Source organism: Rhinoraja longicauda, chromosome 1, assembly GCF_053455715.1.
Source record: "Rhinoraja longicauda isolate Sanriku21f chromosome 1, sRhiLon1.1, whole genome shotgun sequence".
Lineage (NCBI taxonomy): Eukaryota > Metazoa > Chordata > Chondrichthyes > Rajiformes > Arhynchobatidae > Rhinoraja > Rhinoraja longicauda.
In genome coordinates, this window is record NC_135953.1 from 409377 (window position 1) to 426878 (window position 17502).

The 17502-nt window shown below is 47.2% G+C and overlaps 1 pseudogene; it reads right to left on the bottom strand.

Annotated features, from left to right (window-relative positions):
- Nucleotides 1-254: 254 nt before the first annotated feature.
- Nucleotides 255-14757, bottom strand: LOC144598206 (echinoidin-like; annotated as a pseudogene).
- Nucleotides 14758-17502: the final 2745 nt, after the last annotated feature.

The following is a 17502-nucleotide window of genomic DNA, read 5'->3' on the forward strand; positions in this document are numbered from 1 at the left end:
CGCATTGACTGCAGAGTTGGGCAAGGCTTGACTTGATTTCCTTCACGTCATGTCCCGACACCTGTTAATACTGCCAGAACCATGGGGACATTGCCCGACACCCGGCACCAAACACACAGCTCATGATGCAGGTCTCTTTATTATTGGCTGAGAAGCTAAGTGAGTACAGTCACCACAGACAGTGAGAGGGACTACAAAGAAATCAAAGCACTGGATCCACTACTGGGAGGTTGAGTGGACCATTCTGGAGTTTTCTAATTGATGAGCAGATTGTAGGAACAAACAAAACCAATGTCCGCTGCCACATTCTGCATCATTCCATGTTCCATCAGCTAGAAGCAGAAAAAGAGAAAAGCATTTACCTGTTAGTCCACAATCAAAATGCTGCAGATGCAAAATATCTGAAAGAAAATGATGGAAATACTCAATAGGTCAGGTGGCATGTGTGGAGAGGAAACAGGGAGGTTGTTGGTGGAAATGTTATATCTGTTCCACTCCCCACAGATGCTGCCTGACCTGCTGAGTGTTTCCAGTATTACATGTTTTCCGTTTGTCTAATGTTCCATCTATTTGAGGCAGTCTGTGAGCCATGAACACTCCCTGGCTCTTGATCGGTGCGTTTGCCTTGTAAATAAAGGGAGTCGCTTCCTGTGGAGGTGCCAGGTACAGTCGTGTGTGTGTGGCTGAAACCTGAAGCCCCCAATATTCACGGGCGTTTGGACTGTCCCAGACTGAAGTGACTGGGCTCATCCTGGGCTGGAGCTCCCTGTGTGGGCTGGACAACACGCCTGTGCAGTCAGAGATAAACCCAGCCCTCCCCATTGCATGGACCTCACACAACGGGAGCAGAGTCTGGGATCTCTGGAGCTGGAACCTCTGCAACCGATGTCATGTTTAAATCTGGGGATTGTACACCAGTGCACATTGCGATATCTGTAATGTTACACCCAATGTGTGTAGAGTTAGGGTGTTCCCTTGCACGTGGAGTGCAGAAACAGACCACTCGGCCCATGGATCCGTGCTACTGTTGCTGCTCAACACCAGCCTCCCCCATCCCTTCAACCGACCCCATCAACACCTCCGTCTGTTCCTTTCTCCATCTATCTCTGCCTTCAGTACATCTGTGCTCTCTACCTCGGTTACCTGCTCCTGATCTCCACCTGCCCGCAACGCCCAAGCCAAGAAGATTGTCCCTCTGCTCACTTTGATTTATCGGTGGCTATTTTACATTTACGACCAGTAAATCTAGTTTCACACTCGAGGAAACATCCTCTCGACATCCCCCTACAAATCCTTCACAGTGGGATCGGCCCCTGGCTGGTCAACCCTCAATCTTCTCTCTTGTGGAGAACAAACCCCAGCCTGTTGGATCTTCATGGCCACTCTGTTTTGTGACCAGTTCACTGCTCCACTGCCTCTCAGTCTTTTGTCAAACAGTGTCATGGAACGTCTCACAGGACAGCATGTCCACTCCAACCGGATATACAGAGGTTGAGCAGAATGTTCCTGCATTTAATTCACTTTGAAATGAATCTCAGGACATTCCTTTCACTTTCCTGTCTGTGTTCAGTTCTTTCTTTATGTGTCGTATCTCACTGTATCTCCCTCTAACTCCAGTGTTCCCCCCCTTGTACATTCCTCCTGCACAGTTACAGTCAGTGTCTGTTCCCCTGACTCCAGCATTACATCCCATATATCCTCCACTCACTGCTGGGCAGTCAGTCCAGTTCTGCAGAGCACAGGACCCATGGGGTTGGTTTACCCCTCTGTGTAACAACAGGACTGTTGGTACCATGTCTGAAATTAACTTCCAGTAAATATCATCTGGCAAACTGTTTCTGATCTCATTGGCGATCTCCCCTCCACAGCGTTATTGTTCCCCAGCCTCCTACTGCTTGCTTCAATCTCTCCCCAATAGCCACACACGGGACTACCCCGGCAGACTCATCATCTTTGCCAGCTTCACCTAACCGAACATCTCAACACTACCTTGATTCCCTCCTGCCCCCCCCCCCCGTCCAGTCCCTGCCCACCTACGTCCAACACACTTCACACACCCTGCAACTCTTTAAATTACTTTCAATTTCCTAGCCTCCATTGGCTCATCTTCACCGTGGACTTCCAGTCCCTCTACACCTCACTCAATCCTCCACCAGGAAGGTATCAAGGACCTCCATTTCTTCCTGCACCAGAGACCTGATCAAGCATAACTTGGGTTCAATAAAAACATCACATTTTTTAATGATTATCCCAGCTGCAAGTGAATTTATTACAATAAATACACGTATTAAATTACATTGCAAACGAGTAACCCATTCTCACATAACTAAAATGACAACCAGAATAATCCTCTTTATCAAGACACGTTGTGTAGGAAAATAACAGCAGATGCTGGTACAAATCGAAGGTATCACAAAATGCTGGAGTAACTCAGCAGGTCAGGCAGTATCTTGGAGAGATGGAATGGGTGACATTTCGGGTCGAGACCCTTCTTCAGACTGATCAGTTTGAAGAAGGGTCTCGACCCGAAACGTCACCCATTCCTTCTGTATCAAGACACAATAAGTTGGGAGTGACTCCGTGGGTCGGGCAGCATCTCTGGAGAACACGGGTGGGTGGCATTGTGGGTTGGGACCCTTCTTCAGAATGATTATAGTTTGGGCGAAGAAAGCTGGAAGAGAGGTGGGGGGGGGGGGGGGGAGGGCAAACTCGGCAAGTGATAGGAGGTACTGGTGAGTGGGAGGGGGGATTTGATGTACAGATAATTGGGAAAAGGTCAGAAATGAAAAGACAATATAAGGAAATGTCACCAAAAACGCCCTGGACCAGCCATATCAAGGCATTGGCCTTGAAAGCAGACCAACATCTTTACTTCCTAAGAAGACTTCGGAAGTTCAGCATGTCCCCAACAACTCTCACCAACTTCTACAGATGTGCCATAGAAAGCATTTTATCGGGATGCATCAGAGGATGGTTTGGGAACTAATCCATCCACAACCACAAGAAATTGCAGAGAATTGTTGACGTTGCCACATTTTACAGATGTGCCATTTAGAAATTTTTGCAAAGTAATTAAAAAGAAATAACTGAAATATCACATTTACATAAGTATTCAGACCTTTGCTTTGACACTCAAAATTGAGCTTAGGTTCATCCTGTTTCCATTGATTGTCCTTGAGATGTTTCTAAACTTGATTGGAGCCCACCAGTGGTCAATTAAATTGATTGGACATGATATGGAAAGGCATACACCTGTCTATATAAGGTCCCACAGTTGACAGTACATGTCAGAGCAAAAAGCAAGCCATGAAGACGAAGGAATTGTATGTAGACCTCCAACACAGGATTGTGTCAAGATACAGATCTGGGGAAGGGTATAAAACAATTTCTGCAGCATTGCAGGTCCTGAAGAGCACAGTGGCCTCCGTCATTCTTAAATGGAAGAACTTTGAAACTACCAGGACTCTTCACAGAGCTGGCCGCCCGGCCACACTGAGCAATCGGGGGAGAAGGGCCTTGGTCAGGGAGGTAACTAAGAACCCGGTGGTCATTCTGACAGAGCTCCAGAGTTCCTCTGTAAAGATGGGAGAACCTTCCAGAAGGACAACTATATCTGCAGCACTCCACCAATCAGGCCTTTATGATAGTGACCAGACGGAAGCCACTCCTCAGTAAAAGGCACATGACAGCCCACTTGGAGTTTGCCAAATGGCACGTAAAGAAGATTCTCTGGTCTGAGGAAACCAAGATTGAACTCTTTGGCCTGGATGTCTGGAGGAGACTAGGCACCGCTCATCATCTGACCAATACCATACCTACGGTGCAGCATGGTGTGGCAGCATCATGCTGTGGGGATGTTTTTCAGCGGCACGAACTGGGACTCGTCAGGATCGAGGGAAAGATGAACAGAGCAAAGTTCAGAGATCCTTGATGAAAACCTGCTACAGAGCATTCTGGACATTAGACTGGGGCGGAGTTTCATCTTCCAACAGGACAATGACCCTAAGCACACAGGCAAGACAACGCAGGGGTGGCTTCGTGACAAGCCTGAATGTCCTTGAGTGGCCCAGCCAGAGCCCGGACTTGAACCTGATCGAACATCACTGTAGGGACCTGATTCAGGTTGTGCCCAGAGAGTTGTGAATTTGTGGAATTCTCTGCCACAGAAGGCAGTGGAGGCCAATTAATTTGATGAATTTAAAAGAGAGTTAGATAGAGTTCTAGGGGCTCGAGGAATCAAGGGTTACAGGGAGAAGGCAGGCACAGGTTACTGATTGTGGATGATCAGCTGTGATCACAATGAAGGTGGTGCTGACCCGAAGGGCCTAATGACCTCCTCTGCACGATTTTCTGTCTTTTTCTAATCTGAAAATTGGTTTTGATCCCAAACTTCACCAATCTACGTTCTCTCAAAGTGTTGCTTGACCCACTGAATTATCCAGCACTTTGTGACCTTTTGAGTATTAACCAGCATCTACAGTTCTTCATTTCTACATTTCTGTCATAGTTACACTTACGGAAATAATTTGTTAGTACACAGTCTTCAAGGCCTTTGAGATTGTCGGGTTGTGCTGTACCCCATTGTGGGTGTTTCAATGGAGATCCATCGATCCAAGTGAAAGTCCCTTCCTGTGGGTACAAATCAATGGTCATTGCTGTTAGAATGCTGAGTAAGCTGCCACTGAACTGTACAGGGAGGAGCTGTACCTGAGCCGAAGTGACAGCAGAATACGAGCAGCTGGGACAAGTAGGGCAGTGGATGGGAGATTAAACTATGGAATGGCAGGGTGGGGGAATCTCATGGACGTAACAGAATCCTTGAGATGAAAGTGACAGGATCTGAGAGTGAAGGTCAGGGAAGAGGAGAAATGGTAACTCAGAAAATGAGGAAAAGATGGTCATTGAACACAAATACAAAATAAGATCTCCCAGAGAAAGACAGAGGTTGAGCGTAATGTTTCTCTTTTAATTTTAATTAATTTTGAAATGAATCTCAGGACATTCCTTTCACTAGGAGGTACAGAGGCTAACAGGCTGGTGCTCAGAAAATAACTTGGCACTCAACACCAAAAAAACAAAAGATCTCATCATCGACCAGGAAGAAGCAGGATGACCACCCCACACAGCACGTAAATGGAAAAAGAGTGGATAGAGTCTCCAGTTTCAGGTTCCTGGGCACCCATATCTCAGAAGATCTCACGTGGTCAACCAAAATAAACTCTCTGGTTAAGAAGGCACAACAGCGGCTTCACTTCCTAAGAACACTCAGGAAAGTCAACCTGCCACAACAGCTGCTCGTGTCCTTCTACGCTGCTCCATTGAGAGTGTCCTGACACATGGGATCCTGGTGTGGTACGGCAACAGCTCTGTGGCCGACAAGAAGGCTCTGCAGAGAGTCATCAACACAGCCCAGAAGATCACCAACACACGTTTGCCTGCCCTGGAAGACATCTACAGCTCCTGTTGCCTGTAGAAGGCATCCTGCATCCTAAAGGACCCATCTCACCCCGTCCATCACTTGTTTGCCCTTCTGCCCTCAGGAGAGCGCTAAAGGTCCATTAAAGTGCACACCACAAGACCAACAAACAATTTCTACCCTAAGGCCATTACTAAACGGAACTCTGCACTGAAAGCACACCCCCCCCCCCCCCCATAAACACCATTTATACTGCACAATACCTGGCTCCGTGCAATACTGATATATTCATTTATAATTTTTATTACACGTGCCATATCTAGTGTCAAGTTTCACAGTGAAGGTGGACATCTGGCTGCTGCCATATCTTATATTCTGACAATGACCTTCTGAATGCAGTATCTTATATTCTGATAAGGTGCATACATAGGCTTAATGTGTACGCATGTGTGAATCTGTGTGTATGTGTCACAGTATGTGCACCTGATTATATCAACATATTTAAAAAAATCTTTTACTGTTATGAATTGTTATTATTTATCTTGTACAATTGAGCTCCGCTCAGGCAGTGCACCTGAATTTCATTGTATGCACCACTACAATGGCAATAAAGTAATAATAATAATAATAATAATAACTTTCCTGTCTGTGTTCAGTTCTTTATGTACCATGTCACACTGTGCCGTCCTTAAACTCCAGTGTTCCCCCCTTGTACATTCCCCCTACACAGTTACAGTCAGTGTCTGTTCCCCTGACTCCTGCATTACATCCCATATATCCTCCACTCACTGCTGGGCAGTCAGTCCAGTTCTGCAGAGCACAGGACCCATGGGGTTGCTTCAGTCCCTCTGTGTACCAGCGGGTCTGTAGAGGTCACCCACCGCCTGTTCAAACCTGTGTCTGAAATTAAGTGGCAGCATAGTAATATTTCTGTCACAGACACACTTACGATGTACTGGCCTCCAGTGTTATCCGTGTGAGTTTACACGAACTCCCCATGACTGTGCGGTTTTCCAGCAAGTGGTGGAAGTAGGTTACAATGAAATTACTGAATAATGGGATTGATGGCAATGTACTGGGAGCTGGCATGGACTCAATAGAAAATAGATGCAGGAGTAGGCCATTCGGCCCTTCGAGCCGGACTCAATGGGCTGAACGGACTTCTCTGTTGTAAGAAGTTATGAAACATTGAACAAAGTCTGCCATTGCTATCAATGTTTGGACAAAATATTTTCAATGTATTGATTGGATAGATGTTATTAAGTTTTGATTGAAAAAATCCGTGAAAATTTAATTGTAAGGTTTGGCCTTAACTGTCTTCTGTTCAGCTTTAGAGAACTCATGTGATTTATTTCAATTTCATTTACGCTAATCTCTAAATTCTCATTGTCAGATTTCTTCACAGCTGCTGTGTAACATCGCTCTGCACACCAGCCTTGCCCCGTGAACTTTCCACATTTTGGGAACACAACTAATTCAGTGTCAGGAGGATTAACCGGACCCGGACTGCAGAGAGGATCGGCAGAATGAAGGGCAATGTTGAGGCTGGCACTGGTCAGGCATGATCGTATTGGTGGATCTCTGGAGTTGAAGTGAGGCCAGGCTGGGGAAGGAGGGCAGATTTCTAACCCTGAAGAACAACAGTGAACCTGATGAGTTTTTACAACAGTCCGGTAGTTTCAGTCCCCATTACTGATGGGGACCTGTTTCTACAGAGTGATTGCAGTTTATTTATTTAGATCCAAATTCCCTGGTGTCTGGGATGAGATTCAAACTCGTGTGCCTGGATCACCGGGATATCACAGAGTAACTTAACCATTACACTGCCACACCCTGTTACTCTGCAGGGCATCGTGTGTAACTCTATCTCTGAACAACGATGGGACACCAGAGATCCACCAATGTGTTGACTGTAACCTGCCCTCTGAAATGGGCAGTGGATGATCAGGGAAGGACAACAAATGCAGGTCTGGCCAGTGTGGTGACGACCTGTAAGCCAACGTGTCATCGTTAACTGTACCTTGCAATTGTCGCTTAGGCCAATCCAAGCGCTTGTTCCAACTTTGCTCACTGCCAAAATCACCTTGGCAATGAACGTGTTGTGTTCCTTCGAGTTCACGGTCACCAGATTTCCATAACGATTTTGGGCATTGCATAAAACCTTTAAACAAACAAAATAGCTTTTCTGTTGCAGTGAATTTTATTCTCTCACAAGCCTACAAATAAATCATCCAACCGTTCTCGTTCTTTACTCTCTCTGATGCCAACCCCAGCTCCGAGTTAACTCCTGGTTGTGGAGTTTCCCCCAAATCCCAATATTTCACCCAACGGTCGGAGCGATAGAAACGGGAGACCACGGCCACAGTGAAGGGCAGCCTGGAACACAGGGCCTCATCGCAGGTATTCAACGACAGGCCGCAGTGAAGGGCAGCCTGGAACACAGGGCCTCATCGCAGGTATTCAACGACAGGCCACAGTGAAGGGCAGCCTGGAACACAGGGCTCATCGCAGGTATTCAACGACAGGCCACAGTGAAGGGCAGCCTGGAACACAGGGCCTCATCGCAGGTATTCAACGACAGGCCGCAGTGAAGGGCAGCCTGGAACACAGGGCCTCATCGCAGGTATTCAACGACAGGCTGTGCTATGAGTTCATGGGAATGAACCAGCAGAGAGCAATGTTCCCCTGGCCTCCCAGAACAACCACTAGTTTCAGGGACTTACCTCAGCATCGTACCAGGTCTTTTCGATAGGGAAATAACGGTAACAAGACATTGAGGAAGCAAAATAAAACCATTTTTCAGCACACGGCCCTTTGATTATCTTGCGCTTGTCAATGTGATGCTGATTCTCCTCCGGTCCCAAAGAATCGGTCAACCCTGTCAGTTAAAGAGAATTCAGATTTAACAGGATAACACCGATAACAGGATGTTAAGGTAGGAAAATAAAACCAGTTTTCAGCACACGGCCCTTCGGATAAGCCGCGCATTTCAAGGTCTTGCTGAGTCTCCTCCGGTCCCAAGGAATCGGTCGTCTCTGTCAGTTAAGGAGAATTCAGATTTAAACCAACTCACCGACCAAAGGGCCTTCCTCAGTGAGTCCCGTTTGTCTGCATTTGGCCCCTCTCCTCTCATCCTTTCCGATCCATGAACCCGTCCAAGTGGCCTTGTAACATTGTACCTGCCTGCCCCACTACCTCTGGCACCCTCATTGTGAATAACATCCCTCCAGTGTTTCTGCCCTACACTGTGATATCTATGTTCTATTGTTGCACCTCATGAATTTATAACCCCCCCTCCCCTTATAACTCAATCCCACCACACCTGGTAACACCATGTCCTGGTGGGGTCTCACCAACATCTTGTAAGGCTGTAACATGGATCGCAACTGGATCATTCTGTTGAGGGTCCAAGATCATGGATCATTCTGTTGAAAGCTCCAGTGTTGTGCAATGAGAAAGTGTTAATTAACAATGTTGTGCTTAATGGACCTATTGGGTAAAGTGATTATAATGTGATGACATTTTATGTTAAAGTTGCCACTGGTCTTGTTCAAATCCAGACCAATGCCTTACAACTAGGGTGAGACGAGGAAAGCTGGAGGCCCAGATGGTATATCTGGGCGAGTACTAAAGTCTTGTGCTACTCAGCTTGCTCCAGTGCTCACCACAATATTTAACCTCTCCTTGGCAAAGTCCGTGGTCCCTGCATGCAAGGTCCCTGCAAAGTCCGTGGTCCCGGTGCCAAAGAATGCACAGTGGTGCAACGGTAGAGTTGCTGCCTTACAGCGAATGCAGCGCCGGAGACTCAGGTTCGATCCTGACTACGGGTGCTGCACTGTAAGGAGTTTGTACGTTCTCCCCGTGACCTGCGTGGGTTTTCTCTGAGATCTTCGGTTTCCTCCCACACTCCAAAGACGTACAGGTATGTAGGTTAATTGACTGGGTAAATGTAAAAATTGTCCCTAGTGGGTGTAGGATAGAGTTAATGTACGGGGATCGCTGGGCGGCGCGGACTTGGTGGGCCGAAAAGGCCTGTTTCCGCGCTGTATCTGAAATATGAAAAAAAAAAGAAGATAAAAATGCCTCTCCAGCTTATTTGAATGACTACCGAACGGTGGCCCTCGCCTCGGTTGTCATGAAATGCTTCGAGAGGCTAATCAAGAAGCACATCTGTGCCCTCCTTCCTCGCAACATGGACTCACTACAGTTCGCATACCATCCGAACAGATCCTTCATTGCTTCTACTCTGGGGTTGTAGAGAGCATCTTGTCCGGCAACATCACAGTCTGGTTTGGGAACAGCTCTGCCCAGGACAGGATGGCCCTGCAGAGAGTAGTGCGTTCGGCAGAACGCACCATGGGAACTACACTCGCCCCCCTGCAGGACCTATACATCAGGAGGTGCAGATCCAGAGTAAGCAAGATTATGAGGGACCCCTACCACCCCAGCAACGGACTGTTCCAGCTGCTACGGTCAGGCAAACGCCTCCGCTGTCAAGCTGTGAAAACGGAGAGGATGAGACGGAGTTTCTTCCCACAGGCCATCAGGACTGTTAACTTTTATAACTCCAGGGACTAAATTTTGTCTTCTCTGTATTAAGTTTAATTTATATGCTGTAACTGTAATTCTTTTTTTTTTGCACAATCCGCAGGCATTGCCACTTTCATTTCACTGCACATCGTGTATGTACATGTGACAAATAAACTTGACTTGACTTGAAGCTACAAAGCTGTGTGGCACGGGCCAGCTTTGGTAGGTCAGGTGATTGGGAGAATACGTTCACGGGTAAGACAGGAGAGAAGCAATGGTTGGCAATTAAAGAATTAACCCACAGTTCATAACAGATAGAGAGCCATTTAAGAAACACCAACTACAGAGGAAAATGTGGTCCAAGCGTGGCCATTGTTTAAACAAGACTGCTCCGAGCCGGGAAACCATGAAGTCCAGGATCAGGAGCCGCATCTTCCCTACAACCACCAGGCGACTCAACACAACGTACAAATAGGCTCTGAAATAGAGAGACTTTGGGGCATTATTTTTGACGGCACCATTATTGTTTGTTTATTTGTCTGTTCATTTACTAAATTAACTGAATTGTCTTTGCTGTTTATCATGGGTTTTACAGAGTATTATAGTTCACACATTAGTTAGTGTGGTGCAAGTAAGGATTTCATTATTCCATTTCAGGACATTTGACAATAAAACGCTGTTGACTCGTGACTCTGAAATGTCCGTGCTACAGGGCAGTGAAATGAAGGTTACCCAGACTGATTCCTGGGACAGGTATTGCCATTTGAGGAGATATTAAACAGACTGTAGTTATACTCTTATTTCATCAGAATGGAGAGATTATCTCATTGAAATAAACAAAATTATCCCTTCATATTTCCAGCAACAGCAACGGATTTGCATTTCAATGTGTGTCAGTCTGATCATCAAATCACTCGTATCTCCAACCATTCTCTGCCCCTTTCACTCCCCAGCCCCAGGACTCACTCCCCCTGTACCATTGCCAGCACTCAGCCTCCATCCTCACCCTCACATCGGGCAAGTACACTGCACCAATGGCATTGGACCAGTGCCTGCAGAACCTTCTCCTCCGCATCCCCTGGGTTCCTGACAGAGAGTCACATCTCCCTCTTCCTGTTTTCCTGTGAAGCGTCACCGTGGGGAAATCTCTGTCTCCTGATGTGGACGAGAGTCTCCAACTCACCTTCCCACTCAGCAGCTCTGAGATGAGTATCCCAGACAAGAGACATTTCCTACCACATCCCGACCAGTCCCAATGTCCACAATAGACAATAGACAATAGGTACAGGAGTAGGCCATTCGGCCCTTCGAGCCATAACCTGCATTACATCCCATATATCCTCCACTCACTGGTGGACAGTCAATAGATAATGGAGAATAGGTGCAGGAGTAGGCCACTCAGCCCTTCGAGCCAGCACCGCCATTTAATGTGATCATGGCAGATCATTCTCAATCAGTACCCCGTTCCTGCCCTCTCCCCATACCCCCTGACTCCGCTATCCTTAAGAGCTCTATCTAGCTCTCTCTTGAAAACATCCAGAGAATAGGCCTCCACTGCCTTCTGAGGCAGAGAATTCCACAGATTTACAACTCTCTGACTGAAAAAGTTTTTCCTCATCTCCGTTCTAAATGGCCTACCCCTTATTCTTAAACTGTGGCCCCTGGTTCTGGACTTCCCCCAACATTGGGAACATGTTTCCTGCCTCTAACGTGTCCAACCCCTTAATAATCTTATGTTTCGATAAGATCCCCTCTCATCCTTCTAAATTCCAGTGTATACAAGCCTAGTCGCTCCAGTCTTTCAACATATGACAGTCCCGCCATTCCGGGAATTAACCTAGTAAACGTACGCTGCACGCCCTCAATAGCAAGAATATCCTTCCTCAAATTTGGAGACCAAAACTGCACACAGTACTCCAGGTGCGGTCTCACTAGGGCCCTGTACAACTGCAGAAGGACTTCTTTACATAGAAACATAGAAAATAGGTGCAGGAGTAGGCCATTCGGCCCTTCGAGCCTGCACCGCCATTCAATATGATCATGGCAGATCATCCAACTCAGTATCCCGTACCTGCCTACTCTCCATACCCCCTGATCCCTTTAGCCACAAGGGCCACATCTAACTCCCTCTTAAATATAGCCAATGAACTGGCCTCAACTACCTTCTGTGGCAGAGAATTCCACAGATTCACCACTCTCTGTGTGAAAAAAAACGTTCTCAACTCGGTCCTAAAAGAATTCCCCCTTATCCTTAAACTGTGACCCCTGGTTCTGGACTTCCCCAACATCGGGAACAATCTTCCTGCATCTAGCCTGTCCAACCCCTTAAGAATTTTTAAAGTTTCTATAAGATCCCCCCTCAATCTTCTAAATTCCAGCGAGTACAAGCCGAGTCTATCCAATCTTTCTTCATATGAAAGTCCTGCCATCCCAGGAGTCAATCTGGTGAACCTTCTCTGTACTCCCTCTATGGCAAGAATGGCTTTCCTCAGATTAGGAGACCAAAACTGTAAGCAATACTCCAGGTGTGGTCTCACCAATGCCCTCTACAACTGCAGCAGAACCTCCCTGCTCCTATACTCAAATCCCCTTGCTATGAATGCCAACATACCATTCGCTTTCTTCACTGCCTGCTGCACCTGCATGCCTACTTTCAATGACTGGTGTACCACGACACCCAGGTCTCATTGCATCTCCCCTTCTCCTAATCGGCCACCACTCAGGTAATAGTCTGCTTTCCTGTTCTTGCCACCAAAGTGGATAACCTCACATTTATAGTGAGGTTATTATAGTATTACTCCTATACTCAACTCCTCTTGTTATGAAGGCCAACATTCCATTGGCTTTCTTCACTGCCTGCTGTACCTGCATGCTTCCTTTCAGTGACTGATGCACTAGGACACCCAGATCTCGTTGTACGTCCCCTTTTCCTAACTTGACACCATTCAGATAATAATCTGCCTTCCTATTCCTACCACCAAAGTGGATAACTTCGCACTTATCCACATTAAACTGCATCTGCCATGCATCCGCCTGCTCACACAACTTGTCCAAGTCACCCTGCATCTTCCTCACAGTTCACACTACCACCCAACTTTGTATCCTCTGCAAATTTGCTAATGGTACTTTTAATCCCTTCATCCAAATCATTAATGTATATTGTAAATAGCTACGGTCCCAGCGCCGAGCCTTGCAGTAGCCCACTAGTCACTGCCTTCCATTCTGAAAGGGACCCATTTATCCCCACTCTTTGCTTTCTGTCTGCCAACCAATTTTCTATCCATGTCAGTACCCTACCCCCAATACCATGTGCTCTAATTTTGCCCACTAATCTCCTATGTGGGACCTTGTCGAAGGCTTTCTGAAAGTCGAGGTACACCACATCGGCTATCCCCAGTCAATTTTCCTCGTTACATCCTCAAGGAATTCCAGAAGTTCAATCAAGCATGATTTCTCCTTCGTAAATCCATGCTGACTCGGAACGATCCTGTTACTGCTAACCAAATGCTCCGCAATTTCGTCTTTTATAAGTGACTCCAGCATCTTCCCGACCACTGATGTCAGACTAACTGGTCTATAATTTCCCGTTTTCTCTCTCCCTCCTTTCTTAAAAAGTGGGATAACGTTAGCTACCCTCCAATCCACAGGAACTGATCCTAAATCTATAGAACATTGGAAAATGATCACCAATGCGTCCACAATTTCTAGAGCCACCTCCTTAAGTACCCTGTTCCACAAACTCCCATGTTCCACAGTCCCAACACAGTGCCTGTGCATCCATTCCTCACCCCAATGTATATCTAACGCTCCTGGAACCAATGGACCTTACCTGCCACATCACTGGCAAGCAGTGCGGTCAGCACTAAAACCCACATCAGCATCATGTTTTCTTCCTCGAACCTGAAACACAAGAAAATGATTGATCATTAGTGTCAAGTTTCACAGTGAAGGTGGGCATCTCCTGCTGCCGTTCCCACCTCTCTCTCTCCCAGCTCTCCGTGTCGATGAGGTTTCCAATGCTGTTGCATCTTATATACCTGTAGTTCTGGCATCTTGGAGGCTTTTGGAACCATTGGAATCAACACAATTGGCTGCAGCAATCATTGTAAAACTCCTGATGACCAATCACTGACTGACAGATTAGAACAAGATGAACAGGAAGCCACAGAAATGTCTTGTGAGCTCCAAGTGTGACTGTACAATGTGGCACTGTATCTGAACACTTCATGGTCCCATTATCTGGTTATGATATGTCCAATTAATATTATCAATGGAGACAATTAAGATGGACAATCTAGGCAAATATTTCCAAAACAACTGACTATTTATGCAGACCATTTCACTCGTTCCTATTTTCACTCTGGGGTGGGACTGACTGATGGGCCAAATGGCCCTTTCTTTCTCTGGGTTTTCTCTTGTTCCCCAAACATTTCCCACTCTAAAGGCAGAGCAAGTGGGCCCTTGGACCCATTGTACTTTCACCTTCATCGTCAACCCCTGGTAGAATCACAGCATGATACAATGATACTGCACAGAAGGATGCCATTTGGCCCATCCTATCTGTGCCATCTCTTTGAACGTGTGATTCATTTAACACAATTCTCCTGCTCTTTCCTGGAACCACTGGAAATTGTTCTTTCACACATTTCGCCAAGTCCTTTGAAAGTTATTGTTGACTCTGCTTCCACCAGCCTTTCAATCGTCAGTTTCAGTTCATGACAACTTCCTGAACAAAACGGATTCCTCCTGTCCCCTCTGATCCATTTGCAAATGGAGGCAGTTACGCCGGCTAGAGTAACTGCTTCCAACATGGTCCATAGTGAGATGGAGAGTGGGACTACAAGTGATGCAGGCAGGGGAACAAGGTGCGGACTGAGTGGGAGGACTGTAGGAAGCAACCTGATCAGGGCAATGTGGTTCGTGGCCATTCGACAGGGAACAGGGAAGAAAATATGTTGAAAGACTGGAGCGACTAGGCTTGTATACACTGGAATTTAGAAAGATGAGAGGGGATCTTATCGAAAAACATATCAGATTATTAAGGGATTGGACACGTTAGAGGCAAGAAACATGTTCCCAATGTTGGGGCAGTCCAGAGCCAGCAGCCACAGTTTAAGAATAAGGGGTAGGCCATTTAGAACGGAGATGAGGGTAAACTTTTTCAGTCAGAGAGTTGTGAATCTGAAATTCACTGCCTTTCCATCTTGGGACATGAGTATTGCTGTGAGATGTGCACTTGCAAAGTTTGGAGACATTATTGTGTCTTTCCTAATCTCCTCTGTGGATATTTGTTAAAGGGACAAGCATTTGTTGTGAGTTTAGTGTCACACAGAGGTTGGAGCTTCATTATACAGTAGAGTCATAGAGTGATACAGTGTGGAAACAGGCCCTTTGGCCCAACTTGCCCACACCGGCCAACATGTCCCAGCTACACTAGTCATAGAGTGATACAGTGTGGAAACAGGCCCTTTGGCCCAACTTGCCCACACCGGCCAACATGTCCCAGCTACACCAGTCATAGAGTGATACAGTGTGGAAACAGGCCCTTTGGCCCAACTTGCCCACACCGGCCAACATGTCCCAGCTACACTAATCCCACCTGCTTGCATTTGGCCCATATCCTTCCAAACCTGTCCTGTCCATGAACCTAACTGTTTCTTAAAGGTAAATAGTCCCAGCCTCAACTGCCTCCTCTGGCAGCTTGTTCCATAACCCCACCACTCTTTGTGTGAAAATGTTACCCCTCAGATTCCTATTAAATATTTTAACCTTAAAGCTACAGTATGTTCTCTTGTGATTCACCTACTCTGGGCCAGAGACTGTGTGCTTCTTCATTCCAAGTGCGTGAAGGAAAGATATAGGAGGTCCTTCCTTCCCGCTACTGTGAGACTGCACAACCAGCACTGCTCCCAGCAGACCAGTCAACAATAACAGCTAAGAACACACAGGAAACTGATGACAATTTATCCTTGTCTTTACTTTTATTTATAGTGTCTTGCTATCCACTTTGCTGCTGTAAGACTGTAAATTTCCTTGGTGTGGGACGAATAAAGGAATATATTATTATTAAGATCACCCCTCATCCTCCTGCGCTCCAAGGAATAAAGTCCCAGCCTGCTCAACCCCTCCCCTCAGCTCAGCCCCTCTAGTGATGGCAACATCCTCGTAAATCTTCTCCGCACCCTTTCCAGCTTGACAACATATTTTCTGTGAGATGGTGCCGAGAACTGACCACAATATTCTGAATGTGACCTCAGTGTGATTCAGCAGCTCAGTGGGACACACTGAGAGTGAAGTGGAAACACACATGAGGGTCTGAACACTGCAGCTTCAACTTCACATGAAGAGAAAGAATGTGGTGGCTCAACCACAACAGGCTGGTGGAGCAGAGCTTTCTCACGCCCACCTACGCCAATCAGTCTGAAGAACAGTCCCATCTGTCCATTTCCCCCCAAAGATGCAGCCTGGCCCCTTGAGTTCCTCCAGCACTTTGTGTTTTACTCAAGAGACATTTTGTCCTGCAGCATTCATCCCATTTTCCCACAGACATAACTATGGTCCTGACATCTTGCATGAAACCCGGGTTTAGCAGCAGAATGCATTTGGATTGAAGTGGTTCATTTGGTCAACTTGTATCAACAGCTAATATGATTAGACAGCTTCCCCTGAAACAACAATGAGCCTTCCTCTTTCTCCTCAGTCACATTTTATCCCACATCACCATTCTGAATACTCTGGCAATAAAGGCTCAGGGCAGGAATTGGAGGAGAGATGATCATTGAGATGAACAGGTTGGACACGTGTGGGATGATCAAGGGGGTAAGGTGTGGGAGGCCCATTGTCCTGGCGGCAGCACTGGTTGGGGTGTCAGGGGTCAGCCTGGCCAGACGATGTTGACAATGTCCATCACTGCTGCTCTGCTGGTCTGTGGTGGCTGCAGGCTGTGTCCCCGTGGGCTCAGCTCCACCTGCAGGCTGTGTCCCCGTGGGCTCAGCTCCACCTGCAGGCTGTGTCCCCGTGGGCTCAGCTCCACCCGTGGGCTCAGCTCCACCTGCAGGCTGTGTCCCCGTGGGCTCAGCTCCACCTGCAGGCTGTGTCCCCGTGGGCTCAGCTCCACCTGCAGGCTGTGTCCCCGTGGGCTCAGCTCCACCTGCAGGCTGTGTCCCACCCGTGGGCTCAGCTCCACCTGCAGGCTGTGTCCCCCTGTGGGCTCGGCCGGGCAACTGCCAGGGTGCAGACGGTGGGACCCCAACCCGAATATGGGCTCCAGCCAGAACCATGGGGACATTGCCCGACACCCGGGTGAGCTGATTTATAAACACACAGCACAGGTTTCCTTACAGATGTGCCGAGGAATTTCTGGGCCCAGTTGATCTTCTGCAGCCCACCCACAGGACTGTGAGAGCTCTCTCTCTCCCTGCAACTATTCCACTAACTCCCCGTGGATCCTCTCCACAGCCGTTATTTCTCTCCCAGGTGCGTGTCCGGGACCCGACACACCAGGTGCGGTCGAAGGGCAAGCGTTCATTTTGCAAAGTGTGTGCCACCTTCTCCTC